Here is a 17,319-nt window from a genome sequence, read left to right as displayed (position 1 = left end):
AAGAAGAACATTCTTTTAAAAAAAAAAGTCTCAGTATAATATAACACCCGTACAATGTTAGTATTAAAAAGATGAGACTGTTTCAATGGAAAACTTGGGGTCATTAAAGGAGCTCTGCAATTTCTCTAAAAGCAATCCAGGTAGTTCAGCTCTGTCCCAAATATACATGATGGGCAAGTTAAGTTTGAATATAAATGCACATCAAAAACTGGACATTAGACACAATTTATTCATTTAGTCTTTTTTTTTTGTGGATGATCAGGGCAAACTCAAGTGACTAAAGACCTCTTCGAGGCAGGCTCTGCAATTTTTCAGGGGTTGATGAAACTAGCACAATGTCATCCACAAACACGCCACCTACATCTACCATCTACCCTCTTCGTCTTGGACTGTATACAGTGGCACATTCTTCTCTGTGGTAACAACTTTAGTAAGCACCCATCTCTATGCCTCACTTGATGTTTATGAACAGAATGTCACTGAACAGGGTTATCTGTTATGTATTTCACGGAATTTTTAATGATTCTGCTGTATGAATGGGAGACACCTTAATGGAAAAGTTTTTTAAGATGATGTTTTGCACTTATGAGTCAACTGTTTTTTCATGATCAACAAAGAGTGAGCAAAATAGAATCTTCTAATCTCTACATCTTTCAGTGAAATTCAAAATGATGAGGATGTGGTCCATTGTTAAAAATGGCTTCTGAAAGACTGCTTATTGCTTACTAACACCTTTAATTCATGTATAAATGACTTGCATAAAAAGTATGCATAGGTGGGAGAATAGGCTACATATATCGGCACCTTTTTTGGTTGATAAAGTCTCATATTTTTTTCATATCTTTAAAATCTTCCTTTCCATCATACATCTTAAATATCAATCCCTCAGTACTCTATTTTCTCCACACATATGGCCATTCTAGCTGCTTTTTTTCCATCTTTGTTCATTTTAGTTCCATTTCTGCCTCTGCTAAAAACACAACCAGGACTGTGATGTGAGGATACAAATGTGGTGGCTCCACTGTCCTTAATGGCAAAAGTTTGTTATAGTAACTTCATAGATCTCTTCCAGTTTCCTACTATTTGTTATCCTCCTTTCATTTCCATCTATAAATTTAGCTCTTGAGATGACTTTGATTAGCTAGATCTCTTGCCAACCTTTCTTTAAACTGGTTTTACCTTATATGTTTTCTCTCAACTTTATGGGAATGATAATGCTCAGAATGATGCATCATTCTTCCTTGTAAGACTTTACAAACTTGTGTGTATTGTAAACCAGTGCTGTCTTTGGTCATCACCTCTCTCCACTTGGCAAATAAGTTAAATGTTTGGTGACTAAAAGATACTTCCTGGACTATTTCAGTCTTCTTGTTGTGGCAATAGATTTACAACAGTTCAGCTCTTCTATATAAAATTATTATAATCACTATGTATACACACTCATTGTCTCCTTTTTCTTTCATTTCTCAACCCTTTGCAATCTGGCTTCCAATCTCACTTCTCATGGAAAACTGCTCTCTCCAAAATAACCAATGATCGCTTAATTGCCAAATTTGAAGGGTTGGGTTTTTTTCTTACTTCTTATCCTTGACCTCTCTGCTCCATTTAAAACTACTGCCCCTCACCCCACATCTTACCCTATGGATATCTATCCTTTCTGGATTTTCCTGACACTATTCTTGCCTGATTTTTCTCTTCATGGTCCAATCATACCTCCTTAGTTTCCTTTCTTGGTCCATCATCCATATCACACTATCAGATTAACTATGGGTATTCCCTAAGGCTCTGTTCTCAGCATATATCCTCTAACAGTTCCCATGAATTTAAATATCATATTCACAGATCTAAGTATCCAACCCCAAACTCTCTTCTGACTCTATCTTCACCCTTACATCAACAACTGCTGATTAGATGATTCGAAGTGGATAAAAACATTTCAAATATGACAGGTGGATTTCAAATTCAACAGTGGATGAAAATATTTCAAATTCAATAATACCAAAACACAATTCATCTTTCCAAAAATATTACTCCTCTTCCAAATTTCTCTATTTATGTCCAAAAGACCACCATTTTTCTAGCCTCCCAGGTTCATAATCTAGGCATTATCTTCAACTCCTCAGTTACACTTCATATACGCAATTAGGTGCCAAATTGTACCTACTTCTACAACTTTCCTGACCCCTTCTCTACTCATTCAATCACCACCTTAGTTCAGGTCCTTATCATCTCTTGCCTAGATTATTACAAAGGCCTCCTAACTGGTATCTCTGCCTCCAGTCTGTCCCTACTACAATCTATCCTCCACATAGCCACCAAAATGATTTTTCTTTGTGAATAATACATCACTCCCCTAATTCAATAAGATCCAGTTGCTCTGTACTGCCTCACAAACTCCTTTGGTCTTAAAACTCTCACAACCTGGCCCCAATCTCTTACCAGTCTTGTTATACATTCTTTCCCTTCCCGAAGTCCAGCCAACTAGCCATCTAGCCTTCTCTTTGTCCTTCACACAAAGCGATTCAGCTCAATTCTCCACACCTTTTCAGTGGCTCTACTCAATGCCTGGACTACACCACCTCCTCACTTCTACATCATAGGACTCTCACTTCCTTTAAGCCATAACTCAAAATACCAATTTATAGTATCACAGGAGCACAGATTTGGAGCTGGAAGGAAACCTGGTGGCCACTGAGTTCAACACACTTATTTTTTTTTTATTTTATTAATTTATTTTGATTTATCAACAATGACTTCCATATACTTTTGAGTTTAAAATTTTTCTCCCCCTTCCTCCCCCCGACCCTCCCCAAGACGGCGCACAATCTGATATAGGCTTTACATTTACATACCCATTAAACATATTTTCACATTAGTGAAGTTCTAAGTAATAATTAAAACCAATAGGAGGAACCATCAGAAAGATGAAACAAAACTCAACAGAAGGTAAAAGTAACTGATAGTGATTCGACTTCCCTAGTTCTTTCTTTGCATGTGGACAGCATTTTCCATCCCAAGACCTCTGGAGATGTCTTAGATCCTCGTAATGCTGAGAAGGGTACAGTTTGACAATCTTAGTCATTGCATAATGTGGCTGTTATTGTGTACAAAGTCCTCTTGGTTCTGCTCACTTCACTCAGCATCAGACCATATAAGTCTTTCCAGATTTTTCTGAAGTCAGCCTGTTTATCATTTCTTATAGCACAAGAGTATTCCATTACATTCATATACCACAACTTGCTCAGCCATTCCCCAACTGATGGGCATCCCCTCAATTTCCAATTCTTTGCCACCACAAAAAGAGCTGCTATGAATATTTTTGTACATGTGGGTCCTTTTCCCATTTGTTTGATCTCTTTGGGATATAGCCCTAAAAGTGCTATTGCTGGATCAAAGGGTATGCACATTTTTGTAACCCTTTGGGCATAGTTCCAAATTGTTCTCCAAAATGGTTGGATCATTTCACAACTCCACCAGCAATGTATTAGTGTTCCAATTTTCCCACATCTTCTCCAACATTTATCATTTTCCTGTTTGTCATGTTGGCCAATCTGACCTGGTGTCACCGCTGTGCATGCTACAGCTTCTAAGAGCCACAGGTAAGAGCTGGGTAAAAGGTGGACACCAAAGGTGGATGAGCAGCCCTGAAAAAGGCTTGGCAAGCCCTCACACCAGAGGGGCTGCTCCTCCCATACTTAATAAATGCTAGGTGATTGATGCTGAGGTCTATCATTGCAGATGACCTGTTTAAATAATTCAGAATGGCATGGTTTCAATTGCATACCATATCTCTGTCTCAATCTTCTAACATCAATAATGAGTCTCCTCCCAGCTGTTAAATTGTAACCCATTTCAACTTCTGTGATGTTACTTGGCACTCTCACCATGTCCAAATCCACCAATTCTTTTCTCAAAGGAAATATTCATAACATGAAAAGCACGAGGGTTGTTCCTTGTAGCCTATCTGTATTCGGCCTTTCTCATTACTTTTTCTTGAGCCATGCTTGGTCATAGAGTTCCTGTTACCCTCAACTTCGCCCACCTTGGCATGGAGATCACCAATGATGAGCATGTTATGACCTACCTTAGAGGATGTCCTCACTGTTATTGTTCTTCAATCATTTCAGCTGTGTCTAACCTCCATTTGAGTTTTTCTTGGCAAATACACTAGGATTGGTTTACCATTTCCTTTTCCAATTCATTTTACTGATGAGGAAACTGAAACAAACAGGGTTAAGTGACTTGCCCAGGGTCACACTACTAGTAAGCATCTGAGGTCACACTTGAACTCAAGTCTTCCTGATTCCAGGTGTGGAGCTCTATCCACTGGGCCACCTAGCTACCCTTGTGTTTTCACTAATTCTTCACAAAATCTTTCTCTCTTCATCCTTGGCAACAGTATGGGTGCATGAGCTGCACTTACTTTTATGATAGTATTTCTGCAAATACTTCTCAGTCCTTCAATATGTGATGACCAGATATCCATAAAATAACATTTCTTATCACTGATGTATATGTGATAAAAAAGCAACTCCAGAACCAAGAGGATGGTTTATAATACAGCATCAACACTGTAAAATTGAAAAATGTTTTAAGTCTCAAGATCTCTCATCAACATAATGGCCAACCACGATTCCAAAGAGCCAATGATGAAGCATTACTGCCTGCCTCCTGACAGAGAGCATCTGTCCAATATGGACTAATACACAGAAAGAGGCATACATTGTTGGACATAGCCACTGTAGCGATTTGTTTTACTTAAATGTGAGTTTTTGTCATAAGAGTTTCACTTTTTTGTTGTCTTTGCCCATGGTGGGAGGAGAGAAAAAAATAAATGTTTAATAATAGAAAAAAATGAAATAAAGATAAAACCAACTCATTTCTTTGCCTTCTAGTAAGTATTTGTTAGCACCCACCTATTTGGCCTGCAATTTCTTTCTTTCTATTGGTGTCATTTGTCATAAGAATGTCAAGATTGATATGTCAATTCCTCTGGTAGCATGCCCACGTATTGGTCATTAGACAAGGCTCACGCATTAGAGTACCAACAGTCAAAAAAAAGTTTATAGATTGTCTAAAAATTAAATTACAATAGTACCCTCTGCCCCCCTTTTCTACCCTGCTGCCACCAACACGGAAAAAACAAAAGGTGCAAGCACAGGACTGAGGACCATTATATATTTGCTTCGTGAGTCACCATGGCCCAAAATTAACAATAACAGCTAATGTTTATATAGCACTATCTATATGCTAGGCACTGTGAAGTACTTGACAGTTATTATTTCATGTGATCCTCACAACACCCCTGGGAGGTAGGTGCTATTATTATTATTCCCATTTTACAGATGAAGAAACTGAAGCAAATAAAGGTTAAGTGACTTGCCCGAGGTCATACAGCTATTAAGTATCTAAGGCTGGATTTTAATTCAGGACTTCCTGATTCCAGGACCAGCCACCTGGCTGCCCCATTCATCAGAAAAGGGTCAGTATACTGGTGATGAGCCTCTCCATACTTAGCTGGGCTGATCCCTGGAAAGTCCATATTAGTTTGTTGCTTGAGTCACAACCAAAGCGTTCCCATCATGGATGAATTCTCTGCTGCCAAGAAATCAGGGTCACCTTTGTGCCGTGATAAGGCACTGGAGAACATCCTTTAAAGAGGCAGCTAGACATGCTAAATAACATTCTCCAAAGAATTAAAAACTAGTATCACCTCGATGGCAATGGAGAGGCATATGGTGGGTTCATCAGCAGGCTTCATCGTATAACCAATAAGGAACTCAGGAAAAGAGGAGGAGAAGAAATCATCAAAGAAATATATGATAGAAACAGGAGAGGAGCTGGTCACATGAAGAGGTTAAAGGACAGCAGGCAGGTGGTCAACCAAGATGCTCCACTGACACTTTAGTTGTCTCAGGAGGCAGCAAAGGTTTCCAGCACAGCTGGGTGGGTCTTCTGAGGTAAATTTATGTGAGGAGAGGGATAAAAGTTCTACAAGACTGACAGTCATGGATGGACCTTAATCTGTACTACTGGAGGAACTTTCTAATCTATGAGATCACAGATTCATTTCAGCAATAATAGCTCTCATTTACAAGCGATACCCTTTCAAAACCTGGAGTTGTATGCTGGTGGTTCCCATCGGAGACATGAGGAAACTGAGACCCTGAGAGGTACTAGCCCAAAGTCACATAGAAAAATAAGCCCAAGAAGAAGAAATTCAGCCCTGGTCATCAAATTCCAAGTCCAGGACTCCTTCCCTAGGATATACTGAAGTAGTATTCTGTACTCTAAAAGCTACATACTAGATATGTTCAAGATGGGTTGATAGATAGGTGAACAGAAGGCTCAACTTTATCCTGACAAACAACATCCAAGTCAAAATTAGAAATCAGACAGGAGTCGCTAGTCACAACTGAACAGATATTTCCTACCTGTACAGTATATAGAAATTAGTCACTTGTTTCAGGCCACCTTCATTTCAAGAATGATTCATAATTCTCTGTAAGCCAGATCCAATACATCGGATCAGATCTCACCACAAAAGGGCTTTAACACTAAAAAGACTGATGGGGCACTTAGCCTGAGATTACACAGCTAACGTCTTAAACCCAGAAGCTGGCAACTTGACCTAGAACAAGGGCCAGAGGCCACCAGTGTCCTTCACAAAGAGTCACAATAATTCTTCTTTTATCTATGAAACAATGATGACCAACTGAACTAGTGAATGCCTATATCAGTATGTGAAATTTCTGTCTTTCTTCCTTGACTGCATTAAAGGCCATGGATGAAACAGCTAGTTGGGCCCCAACCTTTAGTACGACAGTATTGGAAAAGGAAAACCCTTTAATCAGGGCCATTTCTAAGTGACTCTGCTCTTTTCTTGGGTTTTTTTTTTTAAAGCTATCTTACTATAGAGGGAAAAGTGATGAACTTGAAGGCAGGATCATGACATGTCTGGATTTTGGAATGGTAAAGAACCTTAGAGACCTCCTTCACTTTCTACATGAGGAAAGAGGGTCTAAGAGTGATTAAGTAAGTTTATCCTAAAGTCATACAGTTTGTAAAAAAGAAAAAAAAAGAGCCAAAATTCAAACACAGCTCCAAATCCAATGCTCTTTCAACAGCATTATGCTACATAAAAAGATGTGGGCTTCATTTCAAACATTGGTATATCTTTCCCACCTCTTATGTCCATTAGATTGTGTGCCCCTTAGGTGCAAGGGCTTTTTTTCACACTGTATCATCAATACCTAATAGCTGTAATATTGTATCATCAACACCTAGCATAGTACTTGGCATATAGCACATGCTTTAATAAATTAAGTACTGATTGACCTAAGTGGTAGCTTAGATGAAGGAGCATCAAATTTGGAGCCAGAAGACCTGGGTTTGAATGCTGGCTGTGACTCTAAACAAAAAGCCCTTGAATTCTCTGGGTCTCAGTTTGATTCTCTGTAAAATGAGAGGGTTAACGCTTTCAGCTCTCAATCAACAATTCAAATTATCATCTATCACCTTAGGGATCCATTCTTGGGGTGCCTGGGGATCTTCAGTATCCCATTTCCTATGATATAATTGCAGTCATGGTGCCAAGGAGGGAGGGTTAAGCTAAGGAAACACAGAAAGGACAAAATTTTTCTAATCCTAAGACTCCAAGGCTATATAGTCAGACCAAGACTGGTCACTTGAGCTAAAGCCCTGAAGGAGACTAGATATTCTAAGAGGCAGAGGGGTAAAGAGGGGAGCATCTCATATATACAACGTCAAGTTTGTTGAAGATTTTACATTCATCCCTGTTGAATTTTATTTTGTTAGATTCAGCCCAATGCTCAGGCCTGTCAAATACTTTGTGTATCTTGAGTCCACTGTCCAGGGTATAAACTAGCTCTTCCAACTTAGAGCCATTTTCTAATTTGATTGCCATGACATCTGTGCCCTTATCCAAGACACTGATAAAAATGTGAGATAAGAGGCCCAAATAAAGATCCCTAAAGCACTCCACCAAGACTTCTTCCTACATTGACTATAAACTATCAATGGACTCTTGGTCATTCAACGTATGGGGTCCACCTGAATTACTGAACACCACTGCTGCAAGTATGATTTCGGCAACAGATTAAGCCAGTTTCCAAGGACCAGCCAACCAAAGGTGTAAAAGCTCATCATAAGTAGGCTACCCACCTGGTGGTTAGTTACTGGGATACTGCAAACTATGAAATGACCCATCCATAATAGGCATTTGCTTAAAAATACTAAATTAAACATTATTTTAAAATGGAATGTTAAGAATTATATAAAATTGGAAATAACAGTTTTAGCCTTAAAATCAACTGTGCATTGTAAGACAATAGAGGGATACACTAATTCTACACCAATATGAAGCCAATGAAGCCAAGGTCATCCAATCTATTTCAACCAATGGTTAATGCCTCCCTTCACAAACTGAATACGTACACTGTATGCCATCCCCCACGGCTGTATGCAAAGCAAAAGGCTTTACTAGATGCATCTGTCAGCTGGGAAAACTCTCTTCTTCAAAGATTACTGTAGAGAGTAACACCATCTTCCCAGTTCCTCAGACTCACAACCTAGGAGTCATCCTGGATTCTTCACTACCTCTCATCCTCCATTATCTAAGCTGTTACTAAAAAGCTGTTGATTTCACCTTTGAAATATCTCCCAAATACCCTCCCTTCTCTCCTCTGACATGGCCACTACTCTGGTGCAGGCCCTCATCACCTCACACCTTAATTAATGCAATAATCCTCCTGACGCAAGTCTTTCCCCACTCCAATCCATCCTCCATTCAGCCACTAAAGTGATTTTCCTAAAACACAAATCTGTTTCTGTCACCCCTTACTCAATAAACTCCAGTGACTTCTTACAGTCCCCAGGAACAAATACACAATGATCTGTTTAGTAGTCAAAGACCTTCACAATCTAGCTTCCTTCTACTTTACACCTCACTCCCTCACTCTTTGATCCAGTGACACTGACCTCATGGCTGTTTCATGAACAACACACTCTGTCTGTCTGCTCCAGCCATTTTTCCTGGCTGTGTCCCATGCCTGGAACATTCTTTCTTCTCTACTCCAATGATTAACTTCCCTGACTTCTTTTTAAGTCCCAACTAAAATCCTACCTTCTACATGTGGGTACTTTTCCTATTTTTATATCTCTTTGGGATACAGACCTAGAAGTGCTATTGCTGGGTCAAAGGGTATGCACATTTTTATAACCCTTTGGGCATAGTTCCAAATTGCTCTCCAAAATCAAGTTCTCCAAGATCAGTTCAGAACTCCACCAACAATGCATTAGTGTTCCAATTTTCCCACATCTTCTTCAACATCTATCATTTTCCTGTTTTGTCATGTTGGTCAATCTGATAGGTGTGATATGGTAACTCAGAGTTTTTTTTAATTTGCATTTCTCTAATTGACAGTGATTTGGAGCACTTTTTAATATGACTATAGATGGCTTTAATTTCTTCATCTGAGAACTACCTGTTCATATCCTTTGACCACTTATCAATTGGAGAATGACTTGTATTCTTATAAATTTGACTTAGTTCTCTATATAGTTTGGAAATGAGGCCCTTATCAGAGACACTGGTCATAAAAATTCTTTCCCAGTTTTCCGCTTCCCTCCTAATTTTGGTTGCATTGGCTTTGTACAAAAACTTTTCAATTTAATGTAATCAAAATTATCTATTTTGCCTTTCATTTATAATGTTCTCTATCTCCTGTTTGGTCATAAATTCTTCTGTTCTCCATAAATCTGACAGGTAAACTATTTCTTGCTCTCCCAGTTTACTTATGGTATCAGCCTTTATACCTAATCGTGTGAGATTTTGGTCTATGCCTATTTTCTGCCATATTCTTTTCCAGTTTTCCCAGCAGCTTTTTGTCAAATAGTAAGTTCTTATCCCAAAAGCTGAGGTCTTTGGATTTATCAAATAGTAGACTATTATAGTCATTGACTATTGTGTCCTCGATACCTAACCTATTCCACTAATATACCACACTATACGATCCTACCTTCTATAAGAAGTCTTTCTCAACCTCTCTTAACTCCAGTGCCTTCCCTCTTTTAATTATATCCTATTTATCCTATAGACAGCTTGCTTTGTGAGTATTTGTTTCTCTCGTTAGATTGTCAACTCCTTGTGGGCAGGAACTATCTTTTGCCTCTTTTTATATTACCAGCATTCAGCACAGTGCTTGGCACATAATAGGCACTTAATAAATGTTGATGGATTGATTGTTAGAAGGCTCTGACTTCCCAAGTCTAGATCTCTGACCCTATGATCATGCTGGGATGATGTGATAAACAGTATTATCCAACAAAGCTCTGGGAAAAAAAATTCCACATTTGGCCCTCAGTGTTGTCCTACAGGTGGTGGGTTAGAAGCCTCATCTTGGCATACAAAAGACTGCAATTAATATTAGTTATTAAATCACACACACACACCCCACTCTGATCATCATCAATGGTGCCATCTGCACTGCCTAATGAAATCCACAATCTCCTGTACATATTGTAATTGAAGTCATTTCAATTACAGCTCCTCATTCATGGTCAGAACATGCAGCTGTTCCCTATGCTATTGCTCTACACACCAGTCTATTCCAAAGCATTTCATTCATTCAAAAACGTCAGGTTTAACCAAGTATCTCCTGTACACAGAGGCGTACACGTTGCACCGTGTGGAAGCGATAGTTAATTTGGTACTTGACCCTCTAATTAGAGAACTAAGATATGGGAAACAAACCAACATGATCAGCAAAGAGCTACCAATGAGGTAACAATTCATAATTTATCCCAAAGTTGTGTTCTAAATGTCTTCTAAAGGAACCTCCACTTTCCATCCCACCCCACCCATTCTCCTTATTCTACAATCCAGTGATAACAGCCTCCTTATTGATAGAACAAGCCACTCCAACTCTGGGCTCCTGGCATTTTCTCTGGGGCTGGCCCTGGCCCCTAGAATGCTCTCCCTCCTCATCTGTCTCCTGCCTTCCTGGCTTCCCTCTAATCCTGTCAGCTGGGAAAACTCTCTTCTTCAAAGATTACTGTAGGGAACAACACCATCCTCCCAGTTTCTCAGGCTCACAACCTAGGAGTCATCCTGGATTCCTTACTACTTCTCATCCTCCATTATCTAAGCTGTTGCTAAAGCCTTTTCCCAATCTCCCATAATGTTGGTTATCTCCAATTTATCATATAGATATAGATATAGATATATACACACATACACATATATATATATATAAAAATAAAATTTGTATGTACACAGTTGCGTGGTTATTGTCTCATCTGCTCCCTCCTCCCCCCCTCCCCTCCATTAAGCTGTGAGCACCTCAAGGGCAGGAACTGTCTTTTGCCTTTATCCCTAGCACTTAGCATAGTCCCTGGCATATAGTAGATGCTTAATAAATGTTTACTGGCTAACCATGGCTCTGACCAGCCTGGACTGATACTCAAGTCCAATGTTATTTCCACTATTAATTCCATCTGTACAAAGAAGGTAACTGTCTAAGAGATCAATCCTTAAGTATGTATGCAGAATCTGGGGGGGTAGGGGGGATGCACAGTTGAGAGTGGGGAGGATAGGTGAAGGAAAAACTCAAAGGTTTCTCCCATCTCTTCACATGCGTAGGTCTTCCCTAAACTGGGGGTTTTCTATCTAAAAGTACTAAAGGAACAAAAGCCTGGCGAGATAAAGTAACTGAAAGCATCCTCATTGTACTTTTTAGGCCATGAGAATTAAAAAATAACAGTCTCTGCTCCGAAGAAGCTTACATTCCATGGGGGGTGGGAGGGGTGAAGCAGGGGGGAGGCTAAATTTGCACAAAATTAATATAAAATGGGGGCAGCTAGGTGGATAGAGCACCGGCCCTGGATTCAGGAGGACCTGAGTTCAAATCTGGCCTCAGACACATGACACTTACTAGCTGTGTAACTCTGGGCAAGTCAACCCCACTGCCTAGCCAAAAAAAAAAAAAACCAAAAACATAAATAATAGATGTTAATGAGCACTGTGGTACTGAGGAAGGGCAAAGGCTCAGAAGTCAGAAGCCCTGGGATCAAATCCTGCTTCTGATGCTTACTTAACTCTGTGACTTCCAGCAAATCATTAATCCTCCTGGAGCCTCAGGTTCTCCATCTATAAATTTTCAGGGTTGAAATTTTCAGGCCCTCTGAGGTTGCTTCTAGCCCTATATCTAGGATACTGATAATACAACTATCCCCAATTAATAAATGGTCAAAGGATACGAACAGGCAGTTCTCAGATGAAGAAATTAAAGCTGTCTATAGTCATATGAAAAAAGGCTCTCAATCACTACTTATTGGAGAAATGCAAATCCAAATAACTCTGAGGTACCACATAATACCTATCAGATTGGCCAACATGACAAAACAGGAAAATGATAGATGTTGGAGATGTGGGAAAATTGGAACACTAATGCATTGTTGGTGAAGTTGTGAAATGATCCAACCATTTTGGAGAGCAATTTGGAACCATGCCCAAAGGGCTATAAAAATGTGCATACCCTCTGACCCAGCAATAGCACTTCTAGGGCTATATCCCAGAGAGATCATACAAATGGGAAAAGGACCCACATGTACAAAAATATTTATAGCAGCTCTTTTTGTGGCAGCAAAGAACTGGAAATTGAGAAAATGCCCATCAACTGAAGAATGGCTGTACAAGCTGTGGTAAATGAATGTAATGGAATACTATTGTGCTACAAGAAATGATGAACAGACTCACTTCAGAAAAACCTGGAAAGACCTGTATGTTCTGATGCTGAGAAAAGTGAGCAGAACCAGGAAAACATTGTACACAATGACAGCTATGTTGGGCGATTACTAATATTGAGAGACTTAACCCTTCTCAGCAATACCAGGATCTAAGGCATCCCCAAAAGGCCTCATGATGGAAAATACTGTCTACCAAGAAGAAAGAACTACGGAGTTTGAATACAGATCAAAGCATACTATTTGCTACTTTTTTTTCTTCTGTTGTGTTTTGTTTCCTCTTTCTGGTGGTTGCTCCTATTGCTTCTAATTCTTACTTACAACATCACTAATGTGAAAATCTGTTTAATAGGAATGTGTATGTATAGGCTATATCAGGTTGCATGCCGTCTTGGGAAGGGAGGTGGAGAGGGAAGGGGAGAAAAATTTAAAACTCAAAAGCTTATGGAAGTGATTGTTGATAATTCAAAATAAATTAATAAATAAAATAAATTATTTAAAAAATAATAGAAATATTATGGAGGATGTTGGAGAAATTTTCTGACAATAAAATGGGGTCCTTCATGAGTGTAGAATATTACAAAGATCACTCTGTCCCACAGTTTTATGTTTTCCTTTGTTACAAGGAAGGTTCAAAGAAGGAGCATGCTAGAAAACTGCTTATATAAAAAACCAAAATCAACAAAATTTCATATACAAAGTAAATGAAAAATAAAAGGCCTCCTCACACTGGAAAAAGGTTGGGAACCACTACCCTATAGTAACTCAGAGTAGTTAAATCCCCATTAAGTCTTCTACTATCCTAGTAATAGAGTAGGTAATTTTCCTCACAAATATTCCACATTCTGGCAAAACACCTAAAACGAATTTGCATCAACTCTGGCTTTCAAATCATAAGAAAAGCTAACTCTCTTAGCAGCAGCAAAGGAAGCCAGAGGTCATGGATAATGGAAATTTACAGACCATCCCAACCCTGAATTTTGAGTTCTGAGTTCCAATGCCCCTCCTTTCCACTAATCTGTCAACTTTTACTAGTGCTGCTCAAAGGAAATGAAATGTTCTTATTTAAGGTTTCCTACTGCAGCTGGAAAATGGATAGCAGGCCTTGAAACCAGAAAGACCTGAGTTCAAGTGTGAACATGTAGTATGTGACCCTGGGCAAGTAATTTAACCTTTCAGTGCCCTAGGCAACTCTCAGTCTTTAAACTGTGGAGAAGGTGATGGCCTGCATCAGCAGAGAGAATCTCCCCATCTGTAAGGTCCATCAGAGACTACAGAATTCCTGAGCCTTCCCAAATTGTTTCCTTCTTTTTCTTTGATTTTCAGTGCCTAGTACACTGTCTAATACACAGAAGGAATTTAATAAATCTTTGCTGACTGACTGGAAGAATACAAAAGACATATGAATATCTATCTACTTATTCACTGTGCCAGGTACTGTGCTAAGCCCTTTACAACTATCATTTCATTTGATCCACACAACAGCCCTGGGAGGTGGGTGCTATTATTATCTTCATTTTACAGATGAGGAAACTGAGGTAAGCAGAGGTTCAGTGACTTACCCAATCAATACAGATTAAGGAGTAAACAACTGTACAAGCTAATTTGTGATATACAAGTTCAGAGGCACCAAGATGGAACAGTGATAGAAAACAACATGAGTTCAAATCCTACTCCGACATTTCCTAGCTGTATAACACTGGACAAATTATCTTATCTCTTCTGCCTCTGTTTTCTCACTTGTAAAAGGGGAATGATAACAGTACCTAACTCCTAGGATTATTGTGAGAATAAAATGAGATTAACACCTGTAAAATTCTTTGTAAAACCTTAAAGCGCTACATAAAGGCTAGCTATCAGTAATTTTTTTTTTCAGAGTTGAGATACATCCTTAACACATCAGACAAAGCAGAATTAAAAAGATCTGGATTCAAATTCTGCCTCCACCCCTTAACAGCTTGTTGACCTTAGGTAAGTCAAATGAACTTTGAAAGTTCTTTCTTTTTTTTTTTAATTTTTTAATGTTTCATGGAGCAGTGGCATGAGAGCCAGACTTGGCACTGTTACCCAGGACAAGTCACCTAACCTTTCAGTGCTCCAGGGACCCCTTAAGACAGTAAGCTGGTGGTGCTAAATGATCTTCAAAGGGAGTGGGATGTTTCCTCACCCTGGGCGAATTCCCTATACCAATAAAAGCAAAAGTCCAGGTCCTGCTAAATCCCCCCACCTCTTTTTTTAAACATCACTGTCACTTCCCATTGTTCCCTTCCTACCCTCTCCCTTCTCTAGGTTTTTTTTTAAAGTAATGTACTTTTATAGATAGTTTTTATTTTTATTACATCACCAACATTTTCTGATAGATTCCTCTCCCATCTCCTTCCCAATACAAAAAAAGAAAAAGAAAGAAAGTCAAAGGATACGAACAGGTAGTTTGTTGTTTTTTTTTTTTAAATTAAGAATTCAAAACTAATGTAGTCATATGAAAAAATGCTCTAAATCATTACTGATCAGAGAAATGCAAATTAAAATGACTTCGAAATATCCTCGTACACCTATAAGATTCGCTAAAATGATAAATGCCCTTCAACCGGGGAATGGCTAAATAAGTTGTGGTATATGATTGTGATGGAATACTACTACTGTGCTATAAGAAATAATGAGCTGGATAATTTTAGAAAAACATGGAATGATTTGCATGAAATAATGAAAAGTGAAGTGAGCAATACCAAGAGAACATAATAATACACAGTAACAGAAATATTATCGGAAGAACAATTTTGACTAATTCATCTTGAGAATCATAATTACTCAAAACAACTATAAAGGACCTATGAAGGAAGATGCAATCCACCTCCAGAGAAAGAACTATTAAACAGAAATATGTACAGTATGGTTTTTTTGGTGTGTGTTTAATTGTAGGCTTCTCTACAGCAGGGTGAGGAGAATGGAAGAAAAAAATAAAAAGAGCACAAGACAATAAAAGAAAACTTAGAAGGATGCACAGAAAAACAGGGTAGCTTTGAAAACAATGTGTAGTATTTATTACAGTTTTTTCAAAAAAAGTAAAGTCTGAAACAGATACTGAAGCCTCTCTTTATGTCATATTGTGTACATGAAAATGTTCTTTTTTTGTTGTTTTTTGTATGTAAGTTAAAAATGAATAAAAAACTTTTAAAAAGAAAAAAAAGCTGCAAAACCAACCAACATATCAACAAAATGTGACAAATTATACAATGTTCCAAACTCAAAGTGCTCCACCTCTGTAAAAAAGCGGGAGAGGTTGCTTTATCTCTTCTTCCGGGGTTCCTTTTATGGTTAAAACTGAAAGGCCAAGAGGAACAACATGGAAATAGATCGATTTATTTATTTAAATCACCTTGAGTAATTTAGGTCCAAATGAAGTTTACTTGAAAATCTAATTTAAGATGAGGAATTTAATTCTGTCATTACAATTAAAAGTGGTACAGCATTTGCGTTTTAGAGGGAAGTCATACCAGATTCTTCTTAATCCTATTAGATGCTTAATGCTTTCTATCTTGAACAGAAATATACTGGATTGATTTCTTTTATGAATCACTTAGAAGGCATGTGATACCACAGGGATTAATTTTTTCCACTGACTGATACATGTCAGCATGGGCACTAGATCTAAGAGAATGCCTCCCAGACATCTTCAGAGAATCATGGAATGTGAGAGCTGGAAGGAATTTGAAAGATTATCTCACCACCAGCCCAAACCTTCACCCGGGCTCCACAAATGAAGACACTGAGACCCATAGAGGTTTATGTCAGTTACCAAAGGTCACAAAGATAGGCAGCTACAGAACTCAGGTTTTTCCAGACCCCTAGAACACAGCATCAGTTTTCAAACTTTTTTGGTCTCAGCAACCCATTACCCTCTTTAAAATTAAGGACCCCAAAAGGCTTCTGTTTATGTGGGTTATATCTACTGAAATTTACTATTTAAGAAAATAAAACTGATAAATGTTTTTAAAATATATTGTGAATATATTACTTAAATAATAAATATAAAATTTATAAAATTACAAACATATTAAATATAGCTATATATGTACATATCTTAAACATAATTTATTATATTTAATATTTAAATATACTTAATATTCATGAATTAATTTAAAAACAATAAACCTATTACATGTTGACATACATATAACATTTTTATGAAAAATAGTATTTTCCAAAGCAAAAAAAAATTAGTGAGAAAAGTGTCATTTGTTTTATACATTTCTGCAAATCTCTTTTAATGTCTGGCTTCAGAGAAGACAAATTCTTCTGTCTTGTTCTGCATTCAATCTGCTCTGATCTGTTGTTTTGGTTGAAGTATATGAAGAATATACAGTCTCAAAGATATATAGTTGGAAAATGGAGTATTTTAAGACACAAATAACATATTAGTATTATAAAAAGTTTTGACCTTTCTAAATCCCCTTAAAGGGTCTTTTGGAGGGGGGGGGGAGGCTGGGCAATGGAGTTAAGTGACGTGCCCAGGGTCACACAGCTAGTAAGTGTTATATGTCTGAGGCCAAATCT

At 38.2% G+C, this 17,319-nt stretch overlaps 1 protein-coding gene across 19 annotated transcripts in view; it reads right to left on the bottom strand.

Moving 5' to 3' along the window:
• TRERF1 (transcriptional regulating factor 1) overlaps nt 1-17,319 on the bottom strand; it is a 323,931-nt gene that overhangs the window by 149,507 nt on the left and 157,105 nt on the right. The gene's annotated exons all lie outside the window — the stretch shown is intronic.

Source organism: Phascolarctos cinereus, unplaced genomic scaffold (genome assembly GCF_003287225.1).
Source record: "Phascolarctos cinereus isolate Bilbo 61053 unplaced genomic scaffold, phaCin_HiC Scaffold_5;HRSCAF=322, whole genome shotgun sequence".
In the NCBI taxonomy this organism is placed as follows: domain Eukaryota; kingdom Metazoa; phylum Chordata; class Mammalia; order Diprotodontia; family Phascolarctidae; genus Phascolarctos; species Phascolarctos cinereus.
Note: the sequence above shows the minus strand (reverse complement) of the source record. Positions and strands in the feature narration are given on the sequence as shown.